The sequence below is a fragment of the Hemicordylus capensis genome, chromosome 4 (genome assembly GCF_027244095.1).
Source record: "Hemicordylus capensis ecotype Gifberg chromosome 4, rHemCap1.1.pri, whole genome shotgun sequence".
In the NCBI taxonomy this organism is placed as follows: domain Eukaryota; kingdom Metazoa; phylum Chordata; class Lepidosauria; order Squamata; family Cordylidae; genus Hemicordylus; species Hemicordylus capensis.
The window spans coordinates 40,438,632-40,465,029 of NC_069660.1; the positions used below are offsets into that span (position 1 = coordinate 40,438,632).

The window sequence follows — 26,398 nt, forward strand, 5'->3', positions numbered from 1 at the left end:
TGTAGCACAAGATGTGCCCTGTACTAGGCCCATGTTGATCTGCACTGTGTGCACTTAGTTGCCAATCTGAAAACTGTGCTGAGTAGAAAAGGTGTGCGTCCCCCTCCTTCATCTTACCATGCTGTGAAAAAGTATATTGTGGAACTGAAAGTCTATGAAATAAAATTGTGGCTATCATGAGCTGTGGATAGATGAGTACCTTTTCAGAGATTTGAAAGAGGTTTGACAGAATTGGTGTTGCCTATGGCCCATACATTCATAACACATCTTCTGCCCTACTATGGTCTCTGATCAAACAAGCAGATTTTCAAAGCAGTACAAAAACCTGCAACACCTGCTTGATACAGTGTTTATAGTGAAATCATGAGTGAACCGGCAGCAATGGTTCCACTCTAAAGTCTCTGAAAAGTACTTTTCCTCTCCTTGTTTCAAAAGATGCATTTTTTTCTTGCTTTTGTTTTCATTTCTTTTCTCTCTCCCCTCCACCCATGCTTTTCTCAAATTCATCCCAGAATTCTTCTTGGATCATGGCCCCAACCTTGCGTACAGGTCAGGACTAACTTAGAGTGGGAGGTGCCAGACTGAGGACCCAGACCCTGACAGCAAGGATGAATCAGGAAGTGAGGAGCTGGACTCATCCCCAAAGAAGAGTCCTGAGCTGATTCAGCCGAGAGTTTGTAGACTCACATGTCAGGAGACCGACAGCAGTGAGGACCTGGACATGATAGAGTGCTCAGCTCCAGACCTAGGGGCAGCCCCTTTAAAGATCTCCATCTGCAGTGGTGTGGTAGACCTTGGGAGGACCAGGAACCATAAGGCTGGACCTGAGATTCAGTTGGACTGTAGATTCTTTCAGTCGGATTCCTTGGATCAGGTTGGAACTCTCCAAGGTCCTGTAGCTCTGCCTTGGTTTGACTTTGCCTTTATTTTCATCTTTGTCTTTGTCTTGCTGCATCACTCCATCTGTGGCCAGAACAGGACACTGATATTAAATACAATTCAAAGAAAGCAGTAATTGGGTCCCATGAATGTGGAGCTATGTGTATTTCTTGCTAGAGGTTCTTTTGTCCAAAAAGAGAAAGAAAACCTAGGAGGATGAAAGAAATCCATGGCTGCAATGGAATAGCTTGGTTACCCCAGTGTAACCCAACTACATACAGATGAAAGGATATCATTTTAATTATAATAATGACGTATAATAATGACACACCAGAGAACAGGCACATAAAAGCAAACCAAATGGACTGATCCCACATTGTAACTAAATAATTAAATCTAACACGAACTTCAGATGTACCTAAACATTAGAATCTGACTCAAAGGATCAGTGGTAGAACAGGACCCAGAATTCTGATTTTTCACATTGAAAACCAGGAGTTCAGATTTGTTCCATATATTTCACTGCAGCATTATGATTCATAATTAATACTTCGTAGTAGTTTACAAAGAATTTATTGGCATTCTGGTGAACCCCTGCCAACCATTCCTGCTTTTAGAATAATAGATGGGAATGGAATAGGAGTATCAGAGAGGATGAAAAACCTACATCTTCAGGAGGAGCATGCTGAATTTTGGGATAACAACCTAGGCATACTACGTGAATGAGAGCTTTGTGGATAATTGTAAGAAGATGATTCTATCCCTCTAGGAGTGAATTTCTTGCATATAACCTTCTTAACTAAGCACTCTAAATTGAGGCCAATTAAACTTGATAGAGGCTCATAATCGAAACTCTTAATGCGTGAACTCTAAAATGAAGGATAGAAGCTCTCCAAACAAGGAAAAGGCCTCGACAAAATATACTTTGTATGAGGATGGGATGTCTCTATAAAGGATCAAACTTTCCATCAAATAATAAAATTAAGCAATGCTATATAATTTATGGAAAGTTCTGGGCCTTTACACAGGAAGAACTGAAGGTTTAAGAGTCTGATTCACAAGCTTTATGGACCTAGAACTCTTTCTTTTATGGAACATAAATGGTCTGAAATGGATTCTATTTCTTTAAGAAGAATGGGATAACTTTAAATGTCTGAATGTTTATAGGTTTACAAGGGCTTGCAATGTGCAAGATTCATCCTCTACCACAAAATCACCATGCACACTCCATTCACTCCTTGCTAGTTAATAACGGGACACACTCACACACTAGGGAATAATATCTGATGGAAGGGTGGGAGGTACAGAATTGAGAGAGTAGGGGCTGATCATGCTGTTGGTATGTGGGGTCTCATAATTAAGTCTTTTGCAGCCATGGACATTGGACAATTCTCTTAGAGAAGTATATGGTTGGTCTCGTTCATGCTCTTTGCTCTCACAGCTGAATATATTCATCTCTTCTTGTGGGTCATGTGTTTTGCCCCAGAACTGTGTGACAATTTGCAACCATAACCTACTCAAATGGACTCCTGTTCTGTACAAGCTCAGTTCTTTGGTTAGCTATTCACTCAACAAAACTGCAAAGGTCTTGGGAGTGATAAAACCTCCTCCTTGTCCAGTTGCTCTTTTTGTTGTCGTGAAAGTTGTGTAGATTGCAGGGAGAGCTCATTTACCAAGAACTGAATGTAACTTTTTGTCTCTGCCTTGGCTCCCAAGTGCTCTTAATACACAGTGATTTCCTCTCACTGAAAGCACTTTCCGAAATGGTGCAGGCCTTACAGAATGAGCCGATGTGCATTTTATCTTTTGCAATACTTCATTAATCACACGGGGAGGTCTGTTGTGGAGAAGCCTGATTGAAAGTCTGCCTGTTCACTTGTTTGGTTCAAAATCTGAGTTAATGGCTCAGCATCTTGGATGGAATCGAGTCAAAATAAATGCTGCTGGGAAGAGCTGAGAGTTCCTTGTTCATTGTTGACCCTCCTGATTACATGCATTGCCATCTCTGGTTTTGACATTTTAACTTTATTTTAGGAAAGGGTCAAGCTGTGGTGCTTCTCACATCCTTTAAAGGGGCTCTCTGTATTTGTATCTTATGTGTTCTTGTTTACAGATATGCAAGGAAAACATGTAGATAGTATTCTGTCCAGTTGCTCCAATTGGAATCAAATTAGAAAGGAGATGTGCTGAGAACAGACCCATTGAGACATCTTGTGTAGAAGATATCGCAACACCTTCCCGGAATCTCCTGGAATCTCCTTTTATTTCCTGGGGGTGGGCTGTATTTTATATTTTCTGTGTGATCTCATTGTTTAATGTTAGCTCATTCCCACATGACCTCACATTAGCACCCCCACAGGTTTTCGCGTGGGCGGGGCTAGTGTGATTTCAAGCCCAGAAATTGGAAATAGGGTGGGAAAGACTTGTCCATAGCTTTTGTTGGTAGGTGGCGATCATCCCAAGCATGATACACAAGAGGTGGAGCCTGGTGATGTCATATGGCAGGCAATAGTGATGTCACAGAGTTGCTAACTCTTTAAAGTGAAAAATCTGATACATGGTTTGATCCAAAGAATAAAGCCCAGTGGTAAAGAGGTGCAGCTAGTAATGTAAAGGCCCAGAAAAATGGGGGGAAATAAGGATTTTTGTAAGCTAGATTTTTTGGAAGAAGGGGGATGGATGGAAGACCTTTTGCACAAGTTTTTCTTTTCTTTTCCGAATGTCCAGCTTCAGTAAGTTAGCAGCAATGTAGTCAGGGCAATCTGCTGTTGTGCTTGAACACAGCATATGTATATAGTTATTGGTGCTGCATGTGCAGTTTACATGTGCAGTAGTTGTTGCCTCTGGCAGGCATAGGTCAAGCAGTCTGCCAATCCTGTACACATAAAAAAAGCCAGCCTAGTTGATGGTCCTAAGATTAAATGTCCCTCCCTGAGGCCCTGAGAAGAATCCCAAAACCTGAGTCTCATGACCAAAGCTTAAACCTGGCAACTTTACTCATTATTAGCCAAGTTGTGTTGCCTGTCACCAAGCTTTGCCTCCAAAGACATTCTCACTGAATTCCTTCCTCTATCCAGGATCATCTCAACATGCATATGGTTTGGGGCCCAAATCCTTGTTTCTGCAGGATCACTAGATGACCAAGTCATCAGTGTCTGGGAGGGTCTGGTGGAAGAAGAGATTCTGGTGGGTCTCCCTCACTTCTCCCCATTGTGGCTCCCCCATTTGTCCACCTACCTCCTGTGCTGCAATACATCCCCCCCTCTCCTGCCACAGCCTTGCTTATGAGCCATCCTCCCCTTGCCTTAAAGCTACTCCCCACATCCCGGGTGTGCACAGAACTGGTTCTGTGCACATCCCTACTTCCCACCAGTTATATGAACACAGCCTTAATTTTATTAAAATTTTATTTTATTGTATGAATCTTATTGAATGAATTAAATAATGTCAAATCACTTGTGTTTAGGCTTCTGCTGTATCACATTGATTTACAATGCTTCCTTCCCACCATGTCTCCATTCCATGGCACACAACCCCAATATTTCTGGCTCCAAGCCTGGCTCATTCATAAATGAAACTGCACCGAAGTCCTTAACTAATTTAATGACATAAGCATAGCCTTTCATATATTAGGTGGGAATATTTTTGGTTTTTTAATCATTGTTGTGGGCAAGTTTTGTCAATGGGAAAGGATGATGCTGATTCAGTAAATTAGAAACAGGCTGGCTGTTTTCATGAATAAGAGAGGAAATTGCCCAATTCATGAATTGCACAGAAACTGTTTTGTGAATGCATCAATATTTAGCTTATTGCTTACATGAAACCATTTTACATATTTAGTGTGATATATAATCAGTAAAACTTTTCAATTCACAGGAAACATACTTCAAAGGCCTTTGGGGTTTACACCCCCCCCCCCAATGAATCATTTATTTCTCCTCAGCACCCACTACTTCAAAGTATCAAAGTATCATTGCATGCAGTACAGACACAGATCACTTCTGAGACTCTGTTTTATTTGGGTTTTTTAATTGTTGTTTTTGGTGCTGGCAAGGGTTGTGGGAAAGGTAAGATAAGAGGCATCTTTGAATATGTGATTCTGGATGAAAGGTTTGATTGCAGCATGGAAGCATTCTTCAGTCAAGCTAGAACATGTCCCATATAATCAAACATATGACCTCACGTAAGGAACAGCAGAGGCTTACAAATCATGGGAATGGAAAAGGCTCCAGGGCTTGCTATTGGCTGCCAGAAATTGAGTAAGTATATCACAGAGCACATACTAGAAAAAATAAAAATGAGCTCAGTAATAAGATTTGCATTTGGGACCATATTTAAGCCACAGCACAAATCATGGGGAAGCTTTCCTGGGACTGTTAGTCTATTAATGCCAATGGATGATGATGTTCTTTCATGGAGAGTAGGAGGGAATGTCTACACAAGGCCATTGTTGTCCACAGGGGGAAAAGTGGATAAGATAATGTCCCACAAAGCCAGGATACATCTGAAGACAAGATGCTAGGGACAAACAACAGCAGAAATCTCTGCCTTTGCATCCTGTTTATAATCTCTGCCTTTGTGTCCTTCTCATGGGTGGGGCTAACTCTGGGTCTTAGGGCCTCTCAGCAAAGTGCCCTCAGTGGAGCTTTTCCTACTTGGGTGGGCCCCGCCAAGGTCCATTACCTTGCCAGGGTGTGTGTGTGTGTGTGTGTGTGTGTGTGTGTGTGTGTGTGTGTATTGTTCTGCTGGTGGCAGCTCCTCTTCCAAGCCCTCCCCTTCCTCATCTTCTCCATGAGCAACAATGGAACTCCTTGCACCCTCATTTAGTGGCTCCCTTCTGTAAATGGGAGGTCTCTCTGATGATGTAGGTCCCTCAAAGAGATACTTCTCGTTTGCAGGTGGAATGGAAGAGAGGAGGAATATTTTAAATAAATAAGTGACAATGCAGCAATTCTTTTGGCCAAGAGGACTCATTCTGTCACCTCTGCATTCTTGGCCCAGGGAGTCAGGGATGGGCTGCTCCCCAGGGATGCCACCTCTGATGCCCAGAGGCATCTGAATGGGCACTGCTGGAAACAGAGATGGACTAGATTGGACTTTCGTCTGAATCAACAGGAATCTTTTGCTGTTACCCTCCAAATAATGGCATGTAAAGAACTCCTAGCACTTTGACACAGCACAGGTCATTCTGACTCAAGTTATAACGATAGGCCTGAGAATGTCCTAAATCGTGGAAATTGTAGAATTCATTTGACCCTGGTGTTTGGTTACCTTGGTCTCAGAGATGCTAAATGTCAGGATGGAGTGTACGAAAACTGGTATCTTTATCTGCAGGCCTTGCTTAAGCAGCCTACCAATTCAATCACACAACTTACCACATGCTGTCCCAGGGGCTGTGCAAACAAGAGCCCATGATTCTGGTGTGCAAACAAAGATGCTTGGGTGTGATAAAGCACTCTGCTATACTGAGAACTATTTAAACAGACCTTTGTCTTTGTTCACACCAAAGGCTGCCGAGACTATCAGTATTTGCTAAGTAGCAAAGGACAAAACCTGCAAGTGGAAAAGGGAGAAAATGGAGAGATATTCCTGCTTTGAAGTGAGATTATGAACATGACAATGAGATCCTGTCTTTGCAATTCAGGAAAGCCAGTAAGAACTTATCAAAACAATTGCAGGGTCACAGGGACTCAGTAGTGAGTAAAGATTAGAAGAACTATGCCCAGTGAAGCCTGAATAAGTGGTGGTTCAGATGTATGGATGCAGGGAATATGCCATAACATGCAGGATTAGAATTTCTACTGCAGAACTAAGTCCTGACTTTTTTCAGAGTCCTGGGAAGCTCCAATTTTTTACTTTATCTTTAATGCAAGTTTCTAGCCCATAGGACAATGAGGGAAAATCTTAATATATAGTTTCTCAGCTCATCTATTTTCATCAAAGAGCTTTCACCAATAATTTGGAACTGTTTTTAGGCACAGACTTTTAATTATACAAATCCCTATCCTAGTCATACCTGGTGGATCATGACTCACAAGAAGACTGTGCCCTGAGTTTTGTTGGGGTGGGTAAGAGGCACCACCATTTTTCTTTTTGCTGCTATTTTAACATTTGCATGCTTTTCAGTCTCAGCTTTTCTAGAAGGAATCAGTGCAGACAGTGAAAGACTGAAATAAAATTAGAAATTAGCCAGGATAAATAAGAAGATTGACCACCATGATGTGCAGCGTTCCATCACTGGAAACAATGGCAGACATTATGCACAGGGTTCAATTTCTAGCATGCTAGGGATGCTGTGGATGCTCTCTCAGGGATGCCTGACACCATTAAGAACAAGTGATTGTGCAAGTAGCACTGCTGCAGTTATTCCCATTGCATCAAATGGGAATAACTGCGGTAGCACTCCTTGAGCAACTGCTCATTCAATGTCAGGGCTGCCTGTGCGTCCATAGCAGCCCCAGCATGGAACATTCCAGCAACAGAATGCTGTGCATCATGTCGGCCATTATTTTCATTTTGCATTGAGCATCTATGTATGATAGAGAACCTATGAACTCAAAACCCAGCTGTAGTTTAAATGGCTACCTTGTCCAATAAAAAGCATCATTCCTCCATCTCTACCTGCTGAAATGGCTGTTGTGCGGACAAATAATTATTTACAGCATTTCTGTCTGGCAAGCCTGGCTGACATTTTCTTATCTTAATCACTTTTGATTCATTAAAGCTGTTTTGAGTCTAATTGCTTATATTGATGGAGTTCAAGTTTCTGGAGGTTGTTCCAATAGGTATTCCATGTGCTTCTCCCTATTTTAATCATCTTCATTCACTAATCTGAAAAGATGCAAGTTTATAACGCATTGAGCCAAAGGAATTCCGAGAACATGTTTATTAGGCACTTTGACACCTACATATTGCTTTCGACACCCAGGAGACTGCCAAACAAATCAAATTTGCATGTCTCTTTTCATTTGCAGTGCAGCTAAGTAAAGGATATCAAAGTGATGGCTAGCGATGGAGCTGCAAGAAGATTTCCTGCTGAGCAGACAGGGTGATGCTAGCCTGTCAGATGTCATCCAAAACAACAACCCACCACCACATCCAGAGACAACTTGACATATCTCCAACTATTAAAAAGGACATAAAGAAAAGTTGGAGTCCCCCCCCCACTTTTTGTGAATGTAAGCTAAGTAGAATAGTCCCATGCTATTCTGCACTGGTCAGACCTCATGGTACTGTGTCATTATTTTGGGCAACACCATTTAAGAACCCTGATAATCTGGAACAGGTCCAGAGGAGGGCAACAAAGATCATGGGGGATCTGGAAACCAAATCCCCTGAGGAACAGTTGAATTTGCTTATGTTTAGCCTGGGTGCTTTCCAGACTGCATGGGAAGAAGTGGTGTAAAATCCATCAGCAAACCCTAACATTTTGAAGCCGATTAGAGTTAGTGGAATCTGATTTTACACCACGTCCTCCTGTGCTGAGGCTTTGAAGAGAGAGAAGGGGGCTGGTGATATGATGGCTTTCCTTCCCCTCCTCCCCACATCCCCGGTCAATTTTCACAAGAGCACTGGGCTCTTGCAAAAAAAAAAAAAAAAAAAAAGGAGATCTCCCCCCACATCCCGGTACTGCTGGTACGATTACACAAGGGAATGAAAGGGAGCAACAAAGCAACACACACACACAAGCTGTCTCCCTAGACCAAGAAGCAGACAGGTCATTTCAATTACTTATAACAATAATAATAAGACACACAGATACTAACTTACTAAAAGGCACAGATACTAAAAGGCACAGCGTAGTGGTTAGTTTTGGACTAGGACTGGGAAGACCCAAGTTCGAACCCCCATTCAACTATGAAACTCACTGGGTGACTCTGGGCCAGTCACGTATCTTTCAGCCTAACCTACCTCACAGGGTTGTTGTGAGGATAAAAATAAGCATGTATACCACTCTGAGTTCCTCAGAAGTAAAGCAGGATATAAATGTAATTAATAAATAAACAAACAGCAATCCTATGCATTCTTACTTAGGATGAAGTCAATTGAACTAAATTATTTACTTTTGAATAAACCCAGCAAGACTGCAAACTGTTCTTAAAGAAAAAAATCAGCTACTATTTTATCACACACATACAACACTTTGAACCTAAAACATCAAGATAAGATCTGAATACAGACTGTGACTGTGTGAACTGCACCTTGCTGTTCCCGTATGCAGGATGGTGTCAAAACCTAGATCATATGAATGCACACCAAGCCTATATGTAGCAAAGCCATTTTAAGCTGCAGTCTGGAAAGCACCCTGGAGAACAAAAGACACAGGAGAGAGGAGAGAGGAGAAGGAGAAGGAGAGCTGGTCTTGTGGTAGCAAGCATGACTTGTCTCCTTAGCTAAGCAGGGTCTGCCCTGGTTGCATATGAATGGGAGACAACACATGAGAGCACCAAAAGGTATTCCCCTCAGGGGATGGAGCCGCTCTGGGAAGAGCAGAAGCTTCCAAGTTCCCTCCCTAGCTTCTCCAAGATATTGCTGAGAGAGATTCCTGCCAGCAACCTTGGAGAAGCTGCTGCCAGTCTGTGAAGACAATACTGAGCTTGATAGACCAATGGTCTGACTCAGTATATGGCAGCTTCCTATATCCCTATGTCCCTAGGAGACTTGTGCTCTGTTGCTCTTGAGGGTTGGACTAGGACCAATGGATTTAGATTGCAGGATGGACATTTAGGGTAGCCATTAGAAAGAATTTCCTGCTGCAACATCTGTTCAATTGTGGAGCAGTCTGCCTTATGCAATGGGACTCCTCTTCACTGGAGGTTTTCAGAGGTCGAACAACCATTTGTCAGGGATGCTGTGTAGCAGATTTCTCTGATCAGGAGGCTGGAGGACTAGAAGGTCCCTTCTAAAATGCTATGACGATTCTATGACATTCACTAACCCACCTCAGAATTGTCAATTGTTCTCTCTCTCTCTCTCTCTCTCTCTCTCTCTCTCTCTCTCTCTCTCTCTCTCTCACACACACACACACACACACACACACACACACACACACACACACACACACACACACACCTCTTGACCTGCTCCTATAGCAGCAACCTGATCTTCTGGAATCCGCAAATAAAGCTTTTCATGGCTTGGAGATAAGCATTATCAGCTGATCATGTTTTCTGACAAAGCTTCTATTAAAGGCACAAAAGCATAAGCAGTTAAAAAGTTGGCAACCCTACTCAAAAGTAAATAATAAAGACTGACATCCTGAATACGAATACAACAAATATTTATATACTGCTTTTTGACAAAAGTTCCCAAAGTGGTTCAGTAAAGTGTAAGTAAAGTGTGCCATCAAGTCAATTTTGACTCATGGCGCCTACAGAGCCCTGTGGTTTTCTTTGGTAGAATACAGGAGGGGTTTACCATTGCCTCATCCTGCACAGTAGGAGATGATGCCTTTCACCATCTCCCTATATCGCTGTTGCCTGATCTAGGTGTTTCCCATAGTCTGGGAAACATACCAGCGGGGATTCAAACCAGCAACCTTCTGTTTGTTAGTCAAGCATTTTCCCTCTGTGCCACTTAAGGGGCCTTTCAGCATGGTTTATATAAAGAAATAAAATGTCCCCAAAGGGTTCACAATCTAAAAAAGAAACACAAGATAGACACCAGCAACAGCCATTGGAGGGATATTGTCCTGGGGATGGATAGGGCCAGGTGCTCTCTCCTTGCTAAATAAAGAGAACCACCACTTTAGGGACATAGGAAGCTGCTGTATACCGAGTCAGACCATTGGTCTATCTAGCTCAGTATTGTCTTCACAGACCGACAGTGGCTTCTCCAAGATTTCAAGCAGGAATCTCTCTCAGCCCTATCTTGGAGATGCCAGGGAGGGAACCCATAATCTAGATGCTCTTCTCAGAGCGGCTCAATCCCTTAAGGGGAATATCTTACACATTTAGTCTCCCATTCATATGGGACCAGGGCTTAGCTAAGGGGACAAGTCATGCTTGCTACCACAAGACCAGCTCTCCTCTCCACTTTAAAGAGTTGCCTCTTTGCTCAGTTAGCAGTTAGTTGATTAAATTACTGAACACTAAGTACCACCAAGCAATATGATGCACCAAGTCACACACACATTTTTAAAGTGGTGATTCTCTTTATTTAGCAGAGAGAGAGCAATTGGCCCTATCCACCCCCAGCACAGTACCCCTCCAGTGACCGTTGCTGGTGTCTATCTTATGTTTCTTTTTAGATTGTGAGCCCTTTGGGTACAGTGATACATCTTATTCATTCATTCATTCATTCATTCATTCATTCATTCATTATGTAAACTTCTTTGGAAAGTTTTGTTGAAAAGCAGTATTTGCAGTTGTTGTTGTACAGCCATGAGGCTGCTGCAGAGCAAACCAAGCTCCAGCACTGTTCTGAAACAGTGGGTGTAGAAGCAGCATTTCTGAGGTCTCCCTGTGAACAGATGAAACCAAACATGAAGGGAAGCACCACATCAACAAGAGAAGGGGAATGCAGGAATGGTATATTGTGAAGATCATTGTGTTAGAAGATCAGTAGGACCTCTCCTCCTCCTTCATGTCTCCAGTCTGAACTGGGCCTTCTGCTTGGGAAGTTGGTCACATGGAGGTCTGGTTGAGGAGGAGATTGCAAGAAGTATATCTCCATGATTAGGCACGGGCACAGAGAGCTTAGTTCACACTAGAGTTTGAGAGGTGGAAGGCAGTGGCCTCCATATCTTTATGTATGTATGTATGTATGTTTATATTCCACTGTTCTTCCAGAAGAGTGGTGGACATGGCTGTGTTTATCCTCAGAACAACTCTGTGAGGTAGGTTAGGCTGAGAGATACATGACAGTGAGTTCCATAGTTGAATGAGGACTTGAACTCAGATCTCCCCAGTCCTAGTCCAACACTTTAATCACTACACCATGCATAATTTTTCTGCCATGTTGCTGCAGTACTGCCTCGGAGGAATGTATGAAATGGGGCCACAAAAACAACAGGCTGATATAATGGCGTAAGTAAGCTAAGCGTGTTGGAAATGACAAGTATTTACTGGGGCATTTGCTTTTTAGTAAACAGTTGGTAGCAATGCTGCTGAACAGTAAATATTTGTATTCTATTTGCATGGTTGTTGCATTCATACCGTTAACCTATTTAAAAGAATGCTAATTATGAGTATAGATTATCTACCTTAAAAATGAAATTATTTCATGATCCATAAATTTAACATTTATGTGCTTGTGCTGCTGCTTAGGGATTGCCTGAGTTGTGAATATGACTGCCAAGTGAATACATTTATTGTTAACCAAATGGTGCTATAAAATCCAAAGATAATCAGATCTGGAAAATAATACAACCATTTGAAAGTCTCTAGCCTTTTGTACAGAAATGGTGAGGATTTGTGGCAAGGATGGTGCTAGACTCATCCAGTATCTTTTCTTTCAGAAACATCCAGCTTCACAATATTCTAATTAGGTGGTATTTCCGATGTGGCTTCTGTTTTAGAGTTTGATCTGACAATCCAATAGTGAAACTGGAAAAAGTTGGAGATGCCATTGAGGGTGAATGTTGGACACAAGAAAGGATGGAAGGAAGGAAAGAAGGAAGTACTTCTTCACACAATGAATCTTTATCCCATGTAATTCATTGACACCGACTTATGGACACTACTGTAAACTGTATTACTGTTTTTAAACTATAAACCACCAGCCATAAGGCTCAAGGTGATTTTTGGCCAAGGAGTTCAAGAAAACCTCTCTTTTATCAATCAGTCAGTCAGTCAGTCAGACAAGAACTGCATCATACTGGCTTTCTAATTAATAAAAAATTGAAATAAATACCTAGAGCAGCAGTAACCTGAAGCTCTCCAGCTCTTGTTGCATTATGACTTTCATCATCTCCACTCATAATAAGTTATGGCTGGGGATGATGGGAATTGTAGTCCAAAAACAGCTGGAAAAGCTCAATTTGGCTGCTCCTGACCTAAAGGATACATCTATGACACAAAACTCAGTGGCCCAGTTCAGATGTAAAAAACCAGATAGTTATCAGATAGAGAGATAGAGCCAGCGTGGTGTAGTGGCTAGAGTGCTGGACTAGGACCGGGGAGACCCGAGTTCAAATCCCCATTCAGCCATGATACTTGCTGGGTGACTCTGGGCCAGTCACTTCTCTCTCAGCCTAACCTACTTCACAGGGTTGTTGTGAGGAGAAACCTAAGTATGTAGTACACCACTCTGGGCTCCTTGGAGGAAGAGCGGGATATAAAAATGAATGAATGAATGAATGAATAAATAAATAAATAAATAAATAGCAGCAATATTATACTCAATGCTGAGAAAAGGAAAGCACAAAATCAAACCTTCCTTCCTCCTCTCCTGATGTGCTCTCTTCTTCAAGAGAGGCAGGCACAGTATAAGGGCTCTCTTTGCCTCCCAGTTTCTTTGAATACATTTTGAAATTTCCTTCTTTTGTGTTCCCCCCTCCCTCCCCCACAGCCAATGAGGCACAGTTGCCCATGACAATATTTGATTTGTATGATAACAAGCCAAACAATAAGCAAGGAGATCTCAGTTGGAAGCCAGCACCAGAAAACCAATCAGCTAGGGGGAAACAGTCCTCCAAAATGGCCCATGGAACATCAAAATGTTTTGATTGGAATGGGGTTGTTCTGCTCCAAGCTCGAAACAGGACCTTTATTTAAAGGGTGTTCTGTTTCGAGCTCGAAATGTCAATATATCGAAATGTTTTGCTGTCAAAACATTCTGCACATTCCTACTGCACATTTGCCCCACTGGCAAATCAGGGCCTTTGTCCTACCTCCCCAGCAGCACATAGAGCATGTTACTGTTCCTGCAGCTCTTCCTCTCCCTCCCCAACGAGTCCTTCCCTCCCCATTTCTCTCTTTACCGCCATCCCTCGCATTACCGCACAGTGGTGCACCAATTGCCATTGTCATTCCTCTTCTTCTCCCTCTCCTTCCTCCTCCTCCAGTCCAGCATTCTACTGTCCTCCTTTATACTTCCTACCACCCCTTCTTTTCTAACTTTTGAAAATGCCAGAGGAGGAATAGAAGGACAAGGCGAGCAGGTATGGCTGGGGAGGACAGTGGACAAAGGTGGCAGGCCAGCAGAAGCAGCTGGCTGGTAATCTGCTGCCTCCGCCAATGTGCCTCCTGAGGTTCTGCTTCACCATGCATCATTATGGACCAGCCCTGGGGATTTAGCTAAAGGTGGTTGGGTGCTACTGACCCATAATCTAGAAACTACATGGGAGTTTATAGGTATAAAATCTCTCAAATTTATTTTGTCATATATCTGCTTGTTAAATGTATGTGTCAAATATGTTGGCAAATTCACATAGCATGTCACCTGGAGTTGCACAGGACTTGTCATGTCTGATTGGCTAATATATATATGATTGGATCAGGCAGGACTTCCTTTGCCATCCTACGCATCCCCACACTATCTTTCACCTGATATGCATTTGCTGAGGGGAATAAAGGGAAATATTTATGCTTTGGATTGTATGCCGTGAATATATCAAGAGTGAAGCAGCTTCCTGCTGGGTATATTTGCATCTGTCAAACAGGAGGGAAAGTATGAGGAGACAGCAGAGAAAAACAGAGAAGAACTGCTTTTGATCATTTCAAGTTTATGACTGAGCACTACTGTTACGTCTCTCCAGGTAGACGAACACAACCACCTTGTGCTCGGTTTCTACCTGGATGAAATACGCTCTAGGCTACCTGTGATGATTAATATATATATTGCCCCAACACCTCCTGGCACAGCACACAATAAAGAGACACACAACCAATTCTAATGGGTGAAAGACCACTTCAGATGATGCTGTTCATAGGCCCTACCTACAACTCATTGAGGGGCATGAGCATATGCATCCAGCATCTTCTCCATATGTACCATTCTGCTTGGCATAATTATACAAAGTGGAATGGTGCATCAGGAGGGGGAGCAGGACACCCACATCTCTCACTGAATAATGAGTGGGGCCAATGCACTGTATCATTCAAACTGGCCCAAAGACTAATTTAGGAGAGGAGACTGTGGTGTTTTTGGTTAATCCATTCTTGGATCCAGACCAGCTTTTGTATGGGGCTTTAGTTGTATGCCAGTCCTGGAGCAGAGGCGGGGCTAATAAACATCCAGCAGTAAGAGCACTGAAAAGCAGTCTGTACTTGCCTCTCTGTACATAAGATCTATTTCATTAACTTCTTATTATTCCTGATTCCACTTCACTGCATTGTCCTTGCATACCACAACTTGATTTCTAGTGACAAGGGCTGACATTTCCACTAGCAAACTGTCAGCAATCTGGCCACCTGGTAGGGGAGTCTAGGACGATAGTTCACCAAAAGACCAAACTGGGTTGCAGAAGCGAAATATGGCTCGGAAATATTTCTCTCTCTCTGGCTCAGACTGAAGCTGTCGACACCAGGGATGACATACGTTGCCTTCTAGCGGCTAACTGCAACCTGCAGACGTGCTTTATAGTCCAAGCTGATAACTCTCAGCTGGCAGGGATTCAAGGCTTATCAGCCCTCTGCAAGAGGCGTTTACTTCTCCTGATGGTTGCCAGCTGTGCCTGCTGTCTTGTGATGTGCCTCTGCTGTGGAGTCAGTGGGGGTTGCCTGCACAGCTCATCCTCCGGTTTGTCCGTCGCTGTCTCTGCTGCCTCAGACTGCTGTGCCTGCTCTGAAACATCAGCCAGACCTGCCTCAGCCATCTCTTGGGAACCAACAGCTGGGCTCTGCCCCTCAGGCACCCCTGCATCAGCTGAAGGGCTGTTAGCTTCCCCTTCCTCCTCGCTATCTGAGAGCGAGGGCGTGACACAAACTCCTTCTTAAAGATGTCCTCCTCATCACACTTGTTCCTTTCAGCAAAGGCCTCTCAGGGAGGAGCCATATGCTGGAGGCAGGTGGTGCCTCCAACCACCACCAGGGAGTTTCTGCCTCCATATCAGTCAAGTTCTCTCAACCCCATTTGTATTGTGAAGTAAAACTGTCCTGACATGATCAGGCTGTGTATTTATCTGCCTCCAACCACCAGCAGCCAGTGATGTGGAGCAGGGGTGGTGGAATGGATGCATAATAAGGAAGGGAAGGGGAAGAGTCAACACAGGGATGATGTGTTGCCAACTTGGACAACTTTCCAGTGGTGAAAGTTCCTCAAGAATCTCCTACAGGTTGTCTGAGGCCCACAGCTGAATGCTAATGAGCATTCACATCTACTGCATAGTACTGATGGCCAGTTTTCTTATTTCTGGGATGCTGTGGATAATGTCACAGTGCATCAGGCAGAAATCCATAAGGCTGGATGCGACATCGGCTGAATTTCTGACTGCACATTTACTATAGTACGTGGCATTTATAAGCATTGTACCTTGTAGAAATGCAGCAAGCAGAAAATCATCAGGGACATGCCTGGTGTTTAGCATAATATGTAGTTCCACCCCTTCAAAATCTCCTATGACTGATGGCTATAGATTGCTTTTTCATTGGCTATTTCCCACGGAAAAAAATGTGCATGATATGGCCTTCAAAACTGCCTGAACAGCAACTTAGTAGAAATTATTAAATTCAAAATGATGATCATCACAGCCTTAGCTGAGTGATAGAAATTAATGTGCCATCTGAACAGTTCCCTCTCTTTATCTCTCTGCACTGCATTCATGTTCCTCATTTGAAATGAATCTCTCTAGACCTGAAGGGTATTTGGAAACAGCTGATGAGGCCTATAATGAGGATTCCGATCTTTAAGTCTCTGCTCCAAAATTAGACATATGTCCTGGCGTGTTGACATTAATTTGCCCTGTTGTAGCTGCTAAAGGGTTTATTTTGGAGCCTTTTAATAGAATTGCAGGGGAGAGATAGCTGCTCTGTTGAAAAGGGAACCGAGAAGGGGGTCTGCTGAGAAAGCATAATTCCAAAGGTTAATTTGAAACTGCTTCACTTGTCAGAGTCTTTCTGTATGTTGATACTTTCAGACTAGGTATTTCAATGTATTGGCTGAATTCAGACATAGCATGAAACCAGAGGTTGGTGAACCCATGGTTTCAATTCTAAACTGTGAATCATGCCGCAGACGTTACTCAAACCATGGACTGCCAACCTCCAGTTCCAGGAGAGGGGAACCCCTCCCTGCTGCTCAACCATCAAGGCCAATCCCACCAAGCTCCATGGCCAGACTGTGGGCAAAGCATATCAGTGGAATGGCCACGATTGGCCATGATCTTGAAAGGGAAAAGAGCACGATCATGCTTTTTCAGAGCGCTCCGCCTGCCCTCAGCACAAAAAGGGCATTTAAATCCCTGTAAATGCCATGCCATGCCAGTGCTTCTGCTGACAGCAATGGCACCGCTGCCCCCCAAAGAGCCCTGCACTCAAACAGTCCTGCACAAGCACAGTTTTGGGATCGGGAGGTCTGGGAGACACTATTTCCCTGTTAGTCAGGGAAGGGAAGGGAACAGGAAGACTTCCTGGGGGGGGGATATGTATATGAGGGAGGGCAAAGGATCGGGGGGGGGGCTGTCCTGCCATGACCTAGAATGGTGTTGATCACCCCATCAAAGCAGTCTATGCAGACCAAACCAAACTCTTACTTGCCTGGCAGCTTGCTGCTGGTAGGCTCACCCTCTCACAAGAGGGCCAGTCTACTGGGGAAGACCAAGGGATGTGAGCCCTAGGTCTCCCTTTGGAATTCTCATGCTATTCTCAGCTAACCAGCAAAGGGGGCCCTGCTTGTGTGCCCCCCCAACTCTTCATGGTAAAAAATAGAACAGAATGTCTGCAAACCCTGCCTTCCCAACCTTCCATGTGAAGCCTTGCACACACCCAAAGGAGATTTTTATGCTCCATGTGTCAGAGCCTGGCTGCAGGCGTGGATAGGGGGAACATTGGGTGTTTGGACGGATCTTTAAACCCATTCAAAATTCCTGGGTTCTGTCTGGCATTGCACCGTATGCAGATCTGCAAGTGCAGGGAAACATGGGAGAGGGAAGCCCCGATTTCCAGCAACCCTGGGAGAGCGGTGTCGCCATTTGGGGGCACAAGCAAGGGTGCACATGTCCACATGGGTGTACAGACTGGCAGGGGGCATGCTTTGACAGCTACTTGGTGGCAGTCACCAAGACAGGGAGAGCAGTCACTAGGGTACCCATTCCTGCAGCTTTGCTCCACAGAGCAACCTGGCTTGATACAGAGCCCCAGTGGCCTCACAATCTCATGAGAGAGCAGTCTGTGGGGAGAAGGGGATTTTTTTTGTCATCACACATTATTAGAGATTTTGCTCAGCAATTGTCTCTCCTCCCCTCTGATGCTTCTTCTCATGAATTGTTAGGGGTATCCCTATGGCGCAGCACTCTCTTGAGCAAGCGCAGTCCCCCTCAGGTCAGCATATGTCATCATCACACATGTCAAATCGCTCCTTTGACTGGAGCAACACTGACTTTGGGGACCAGCCCTTCTCATGAGGAACAGGAAGTGCCATATACTGAATTGGAGCATTGGTCCATCCAGCTCAGTATTGTCTACATACACTGGCAGCGGCTTCTCCAAGGTTGCAGGCAGGAGTCTCTCTCAGCCCTATCTTGGAGATGCCAGGGAGGGAACTTGGAACCTTCTGCTCTTCCCAGAATGGCTCCATCCCCTAAGGCAGGGGTGGGGAACCTTGGCCCTCCAGCTGTTGTTGAACTACAACTCCCATCATCCCCAGGCACAATTAGGCTGGAGATGGTAGGAGCTGTAGTTAAAAAACAGCTGGAGGGCCAAGGTTCCCCACCCCTGCCCTAAGGGAAATATCTTACAGTGCTCACACATCAAGTCTCCCATTCATATACATCCAGGGTGGACCCTGCTTAGCTAAGAGGACCAGTCATGCTTGCTACCACAAGACCAGCTCTCCTCTCCTAGGGACTTCCTCTCCTCTCCTAGGGAGGAAGCCTAGGGACTGCAAATTCCCAAAAAGGAAGGGGCTGGGCCCCCCCTTCCCCAACCTTTCTGTGAAAAAAAAATAGAACTTGGCTGCTCAGAAATCCCTGGTTGCAACTGCCTTTTAAAACTGACCCTGGGCACTGTTAAAGAAATCTACTCTTTAAAGGGTTGTTTATAGGCAGGGCCCACACTGTTGCATCAGATTCAAAGCTTTATTAATCACAGCATGCTGGGCTTCAATCATGAAGTGCCTCAATTATGGGTGGAAACCGAGTATATATGCCAAAGCCTTATCATTTATGCAAATAATAGGATCCAAAAATGCACCAATACATTTTCCATCTTCAGACCAGAATTGACCAATCACTGCTATTCAGTAAAATTCATTTTCTAGGGCTATTGTGCACGTCTAACCTTGCATACCATAATGCTATTTTAATTTTATTTTATTTTATTCATTCATTCATTCATTCATTCATTCATTCGATTCTACCACCCTTCCAAAAATGGTTCAGGGCGGTTTACACAAAGAAATAATAAATAAAGCAGATGTATCCCTGCCCCCAAAGGGCTCACAATCTAAAAAGAAACATCAGATAGACACCAGCAACAGTCACTGGAGGTACTGTTCTGGGGATGGACAGGGTCAGTTCCTCTCCCCCTGCTAAATAAAGAGAATCACAACATCAAAAGGTGCCTCTTTGCCAAGAAAATATCTCCAATCGCAGCAGCCTTACAAACTCCAGACAGGGAGTCAAACTTTGATTTTTCTCCATCAGCATGCACACACGCATGCACACACACACACACACACACACACTATTTCCCATCCTTGCACTGTGATAGAGTGCCCTGCTTATGTTGCTGCCTGGAATCTTTGTGGTTGTGAACATACATCATTGGCATCTCCTTCTTGGAGAACAAAGCTCTTTGTGCCCATCCTGTCATCCCTTCCCCTTTCCCTCCTGCTTGCCAGGTAGAGGGGAGCAAGGGACAGAGTGGGAGAGGGAATGTCCCTGGATGACTGTGCAGCTTGAGATGCTGACAAGTCTCAGTTGGGACATGGTGGCATCCCTGTTGCCAGGCAACTCCAAAGCGGGATAGGTGACAGGAGAGGCAGGTTGGAGCTGCTGCTTGGAGAGTCAACCAGCCAAAATCACCATAGAGCAGCCAGAATCCCAGGCATGTCTGCGCCACCAGCTCCATGGTTGCAGCTTGCAAAATGGCATTAAACTGCCATTATGGCACCATCCAGGATCGGACGTAACACTTCAGTGGCCAAACTGGAGATCTTGGCAGCAAAACGTTGTGCAAACCAAAGGTTCAATTTGGAGTTTGGCAAGGCAAACTGCAGGTTGCTTTTGCCAAGTAACTGCAGTTTCACAATTTTGGACATCCTGGAGTTCCAATCTCTGCCACGTTTAACTCCGATTGCATGCTACATCTGAATTTGGCCATTATTGAAAACTGAGCAAAGGCAAAGAGGAACAGAACTCTCCCTTCACCCAGTGATGACGTATGTTGCAATACCATATTGCTCACAAAGGAAAATTAATTTAGTAGTGTGAGATGAGTACATTGATTGCAACTTTCGAGACAAACTTCTTTGGAACAGTAGAATACAAATAAAATTGATAATGAGGATGATGACGATGAGTACAATGAAGTTAAGGAGTCTGCTCTTTCTTCCCCTCATGGGCTAACCCCAGGGTGATCTCTTCCTTAACAAGGAGCAAAAGTAAATAAACTGAGATGTATTCAGTCCCTAAGCCTGACAGTGTCAGTGTCCATTCCGCAAACCTGGAGACAGTTCTCTCCATGTTCACCATGCTGTTCATTGGCAGTAAAATGGGGGGACCTGTTTTGCAATTTGGAGGGAGAGTAGGGTGCAAAAATCATGACAGTTACCCAAATTAGTGGTATGGTGGTGGAGTAAAACAATTTATCATGTCTCTGTGGCGGTGGTGACCCATCAAAGGAGCTGGGAGTGTATGGAAAACAAACTACAGTGCTTGATACTACTGTTACATCTTACCCCAGCAACCTCTCCCCCTTTCTTGTATTCTCCAAGCCCAATGGGCTGGTAATTTGTCCAGTTGGGGATTGAAGGGAGATCAATCCCTGACAGGGTGAATTTAGGTGGGGCAAGAAGAGATAGGGAGAGGGATTGCAAGTTACCATGGGTGGGGTGGAATGGGAACATCAAGCACTGCGGATCATCCCCCCACCACCACTTCTTTGCAGTGACTGGCACTGCTCTCTGGGCAGTGGCATCAGTAGTGCTTGAAGTGTTCCTTATAATGTTTCTGCCAGCCACCATTTTATTTAACTTAAATGCTCCAAGGAAAATACTGCATCATAACATCCTCAGAAAACAACGGCTGCTGCCTGGAACCAGCCATTGGGAAGACCAGCTGCACTTGAAATGTTGCTACCACCACCACCACCACCACCACCACCACCACCACCACCACCACCAAAGCTTGCATTAAATAATTTAAAAAGGGAAAAAGGAGAAGGGTTGCCATTGCTGCCACTAATTTGTGGTAAGAAAAATTAGCCACTTTTCACCCACTTCCCAAAAAATCACACATGGCTCCCCCATTTCATCTCATGATCCCCAAGCATGCCCTGGAACATGAAAACACCACCCACAATTCATTACTGGCAAAATGACAAATAAGTAAAGGTTCAGGTCAGCCTAAGTAGATCAGGTGCCAAAAGGCAGCATTCAATCCTTTGTTGAAAGGATTTAGTGTTAACCTCTTACTTTAGATTACTTTAGATAAAACTCTCATTGATTGCTGCATCGACCACATGATCAGATCACCCAACCCAGCAGTTTTTTGTTTAGATAATATCTCATCCCCACTTTGATCGCTTCTCACTATTGTTTCTTGCAAGTTTTTATGTGCATGTCCTTCATCTAGATCCAAAATCTTCTCTTGTTCCCAGATGTATTTGAGAGGGCTGCATTTACAAACTTCCCCCCCTAAAACTGGTGCCGCAAGTTGGAAGCAAGGCAGGTGGAACCAAACAACAATTCTCAGGGTGTGATATGATATTGTACATGCCTGCAGAACCCTCAGTATACATATATCAACATATGCACTCTCAAATAAAGTGTTTTTGAATGCTCACAGAGAAAATGTGTAATTATTGAGCCAATTATGAATTGACCCTATGGGACTTTGCCCATCATCACTTCTGACCTGTAGTTTCAGTAATGCAGAACACACACACACACTCTCTCTCTCTCTCTCTCTCTCTCTCTCTCTCTCTCTCTCTCTCTCTCTCTCTCTCCTCAATATGTCACCTTGGTCGAGCCCCCTAGAAATACAAGTCAAAGACATGGTAAGAAGATATAAGCCCACTTCTCTATGGCCGCATTTGGAACTCCGGGCCCATTTGTCCAGTGACCCAAGGCTGTGCTCCACAGACTCCCATTTGAACCCTCAGTTTGTAGTGAGTTTCGCTGCTCATAACCAGGGTTCTAGTCTGGGAGAGGTATGTCTGAATGCAGCACTGAAGGCTGCATTTGGTCAGACTGGAGTTGAGAGAGGAAGCTATCCAGCCATGATTGGCTCTGTGGGCTGTCCTTCCAGCAAGAAGAAAGCCCGCATAGCCAGTTCCCCCACTCCGTGGACAGGAGAGTGGGGGAGGGGGGGAAGCGGAACAGCAGGTCCATTGAACCCATGGTTCTACATTACGTGTGAATGAGGCCTTTATTAAAAAGCACTGAGGCCAGAATGATGAAGTGGGTAGGATGAGGAAACACCATATAACATGGCCTGAGCTCCTGTTGAAAGAACAGCATAAAAATGAGGGAAAGACGTAAAATGAACAGATCAACAAATATAGCTTCATAGATAAATATTTGTAACCACCCTTCTATGTCTTTTTCAAGGTGTCCAGTGAACATTTGTCTAAGATGTAAGCTAATTTTCTACAAAAATTGCCACATATAACAAGATTACAATTCTATCCAAAGAGATTAGCAGGAAATTCTGAATTGTGTCCTTCTCCTGGAAAGAAATTTGGATAACACATCAAAACGGATTTTGGAACTCAATGGGTAGCAAGACAGATTCCCCTAGAGCAGGAGTAGGCAACCTTGACTCTCCAGCTGTTGTTGAACTATTACTCCCATGATGCCCAGCCACAATAAACTGTGGCTGGGGATGGTGGGAATTGTAGTTCAACCACCGCTGGAGAGCCAAGGTTGCCTACCACTGCTCTAGAATATGTGTGAATTAGAGCAGGTGCAAAATATTTTCCTACTCACTCTCATACCAGTATTGGCCACAGAAATGGGATCATAGCTCAGTGATGAAACAAAAAGGTATCATCTGTTACTTATTTATGTCAGATATTTGTATGTTGCCTTTCTACTCAAAGGGTCTTGAAGGCCTTTAAAAGGGTCTTGAAGGCCAAATAAGTCTGAGTTTTTCTACTAGTCAGCCACTAACTGGAGATACTGGGAACTGAACTCACAAAATGCTCACAAGATCACAAGATCTCCAGTTCCCAGAATCTCCAGTTAGAGACTCACTAGTAGAAAAGCTTAGACTCTAATCCTGACATCCGGTTGAGGTTTGCAGTTCTGAGTTACATGAGTCATTTATTTGCCAAAGTGTAAGGTAGTTCCTTGTTGGCAAAGTCATTTTTTGCAGCTAGGATGTTTTCCTTAATATCTCACTTCAGGCTATGCTATTGCAACATGCTCTATACAAACAAGGAAATCAATAGCTTGCTTACAGACCAGCCAAAGTTCCATCATCAAACAAGAATGCAACGTGTTGATGAAATCTCTGAATCAGCTTCCCTGAAATGAGAGCTAATCAACTCCATTCCACCTGACTGAATTCATGTATACAAAAAATATATATATAAAAAATTACACTGCCATCTAATCGTTTTGGAGAGAGAGAGAGAGAAAAGTTAATCTTCAGCAAAATGTAAGAGGGTAATCTCTTGCTCTTTCTATAGTTGTGTATTTTATGAAGACTAATATTGATGAAAGGATTTTCCCACTTACAAAATAGCGCAGACAGTTTCAAAGGAGCATGAGAAGGACTAAGGACAGAATAAAAGTGGTTGTGAACAATAAACAGTAATTAAGTAGTTATACTTATTGGTTTTATCTTTGCTAAGTGCATAGTTTGGGTTCACAGTGACAAGGTACAAAACCTCCTCCTGGGGTCTACTTAGGAGCTGATGACAGCAGTTTTTCACAAGGTAAAATGTCTGGAATCAATGCACTCAAAGCATTGCCATAACAGTGCCTTTCAGGATATCTTGCAAAAGATGAAAAAGAGTGTTGTGGCAACTTAAAAACTAACAGATTTATTGTGGTTTCCATAGCTTACAACCCTCTTCATCAGATGTACTGTTATCCTCAGTGGGGCCAAAATGCAGTCTTTTATATTTTCATGTTTCATGTTTATATACATTACATCACACACACACACACCCCGACTGCATAGGATCTTTCACCATCTTTCATCAACAGCAAGAGAGAGGGCATGTGCTCACCTCTTGCCGGTGGGCTTCTCAAAGCCATTTGGTCGGTCACTGTGTGAAACACGGTGCTGGACTAGATTGGCCTTGTGCCTGATCCAGCAGGGCTGTTCTTATGTTCTTATCTTCAAAGCATGTACTGGTGGACCTCATTATTCACAATACTGCTATTTGTGGTTCCGAGGATATGCACCCAACCTCACTATTCATGGTGAAACAAAAGGTTAAAATCCATATATCCCCAGTTCCTAGGAGGCTAGAAATGATCTCCAAAGTCATTTCCAGCCACCGTTTTGCTTAAAGGAGCCATTTTGTGACTCTTCTGTTTTTAAAAAGAATTATTTCCCTTTATTTTTTGCAGAAAATTGGCTGAATTGGTGGCTGTGGGGGCATATTGCTGGACAGTTAGAGACCCGCAGAGCACGCTATGGCACTATTTCAATTATTTCCACCATTTTTGTGCTGTTTTTCTGACCTTTTGTGCCTTCCAGGAACCTAATCCCATTCACTTAATGCTCATTATCCATGGTTTCGTTATCCATGGAATTGGCGTGAACAGAAGCTCTGCAGATAATGAGGTCCACCTGTATTTTTGACTTGATAGTTATTATAGAACTGGGTAGTGCCTAAAGGCCCAAATAATCAACATCCATTCCTGTAGGAGTTTATTCATTCAATGTAGTCCCAGGTGCATTCTGATGATGTTTTAGAATGTCATAATGGATTTTATGGAGCATGAGATATCTCACAACATGTGAGCACTTACATTAGACTGCTATCATTAATGTATCTGGCTGACAAAAATCCACCTCTCAGAGTTAAATCATGTGTTCATTTAGGTGATGTGATCTGGGTTAATTGAATGCAGTGTCCTTTGTTTTCTGATAATGTGATCATGCACTTTGTTCAATACAAGCATAGATTCTAATTTATGGTTGTGCTGCACAGCTTCTGAAAAGAGCCTGAATGGGAGCAAGGTAACATATGGCCTTGTGGTGAAGGGTAAGATGGGGAAGTAATCACACAACTACTATATTGTACACTCAGAAGATCAATGCCAATTTTGAGATCTACTCTGCCCATATTTCATCTTGGGATAGCTGAGTGAATCACACTCAGTCTGGAATACTGAGAGGGCAACTTTCAGTCCAGGAATGAGTTGACTGAGCAGCAACATCAAAATGAAGACTACTGATACAGAGATGTGTATGACGTAGAGCAGGCCTGCTCAACTTTGCCTTCCCCCCCCAGCTGTTTTTGGACCACAACTCCCATAATCCCCAACCACAGTGGCCAATAGCCAGCGATTATGGGAGTTGTAGGACAACATCTGCAGGAAGGCTGAAGTTGAGCAGGCCTGTTGGAAAGGAACTTACACTGCATGCGGAAGGTCTCAGGTTCCTGCCCTGGCATCTTCAGGTAGTGAAAGACCCTGCCTAAAACCCCAGGGAACTGCTACCACCAATGAGAATACAAAGCTACATGATATGATTTGGTCTAAGCAGGCAGCTTCATATATTCATTAAGGTACAATGCTTCATCAGAGGAACAAAGATGTCAGAAGATGTAAAGTGAATTTTGATTATATCATAGTAACACTATTTATACGAGTTTTCATGGCTAGAAACAGTAGAGCAGGCCACTGTGGCTGGGAATGATGGGAGTTGTAGTCCAATGACAACTGGGGACACCAAGCCGGAAACTGGCTGGAAACAACTTTGACTCAGTTGTTTGCAGTTATGGGTGCAATTCCTGCATAGTATAAATATTTATGAATGTTAGTGAGGGGGGAAAATAGTACCAAAGTGAAAGAAAAACACTGCTTATATACTTATTCAAGCCAGTAATTAGATAAAAGGTTTTGGAGAGCATCTTCAGTGATTCATCAGTTGAAGTAAAATTTAATTAGCAGACAATGGAGACTTCCTATTATAATTTTCTAGTTATGTACGAAATCATATCAAGCCCAGGTCATTCATATCAATTAGTTATATCAGCGCTCAGTACGGTAAATGATACATAGGGTAAAATGATGC

At 43.5% G+C, this 26,398-nt stretch overlaps 1 long non-coding RNA gene across 1 annotated transcript in view; it reads right to left on the minus strand.

Moving 5' to 3' along the window:
* Positions 1-710: 710 nt before the first annotated feature.
* LOC128324639 (uncharacterized) overlaps positions 711-26,398 on the minus strand; it is a 36,494-nt gene continuing 10,806 nt past the window's right edge. Inside the window, exon 3 of the long non-coding RNA XR_008306993.1 lies at positions 711-963. This is a non-coding gene — a long non-coding RNA (uncharacterized LOC128324639). The remainder of the gene's footprint in view (positions 964-26,398) is intronic.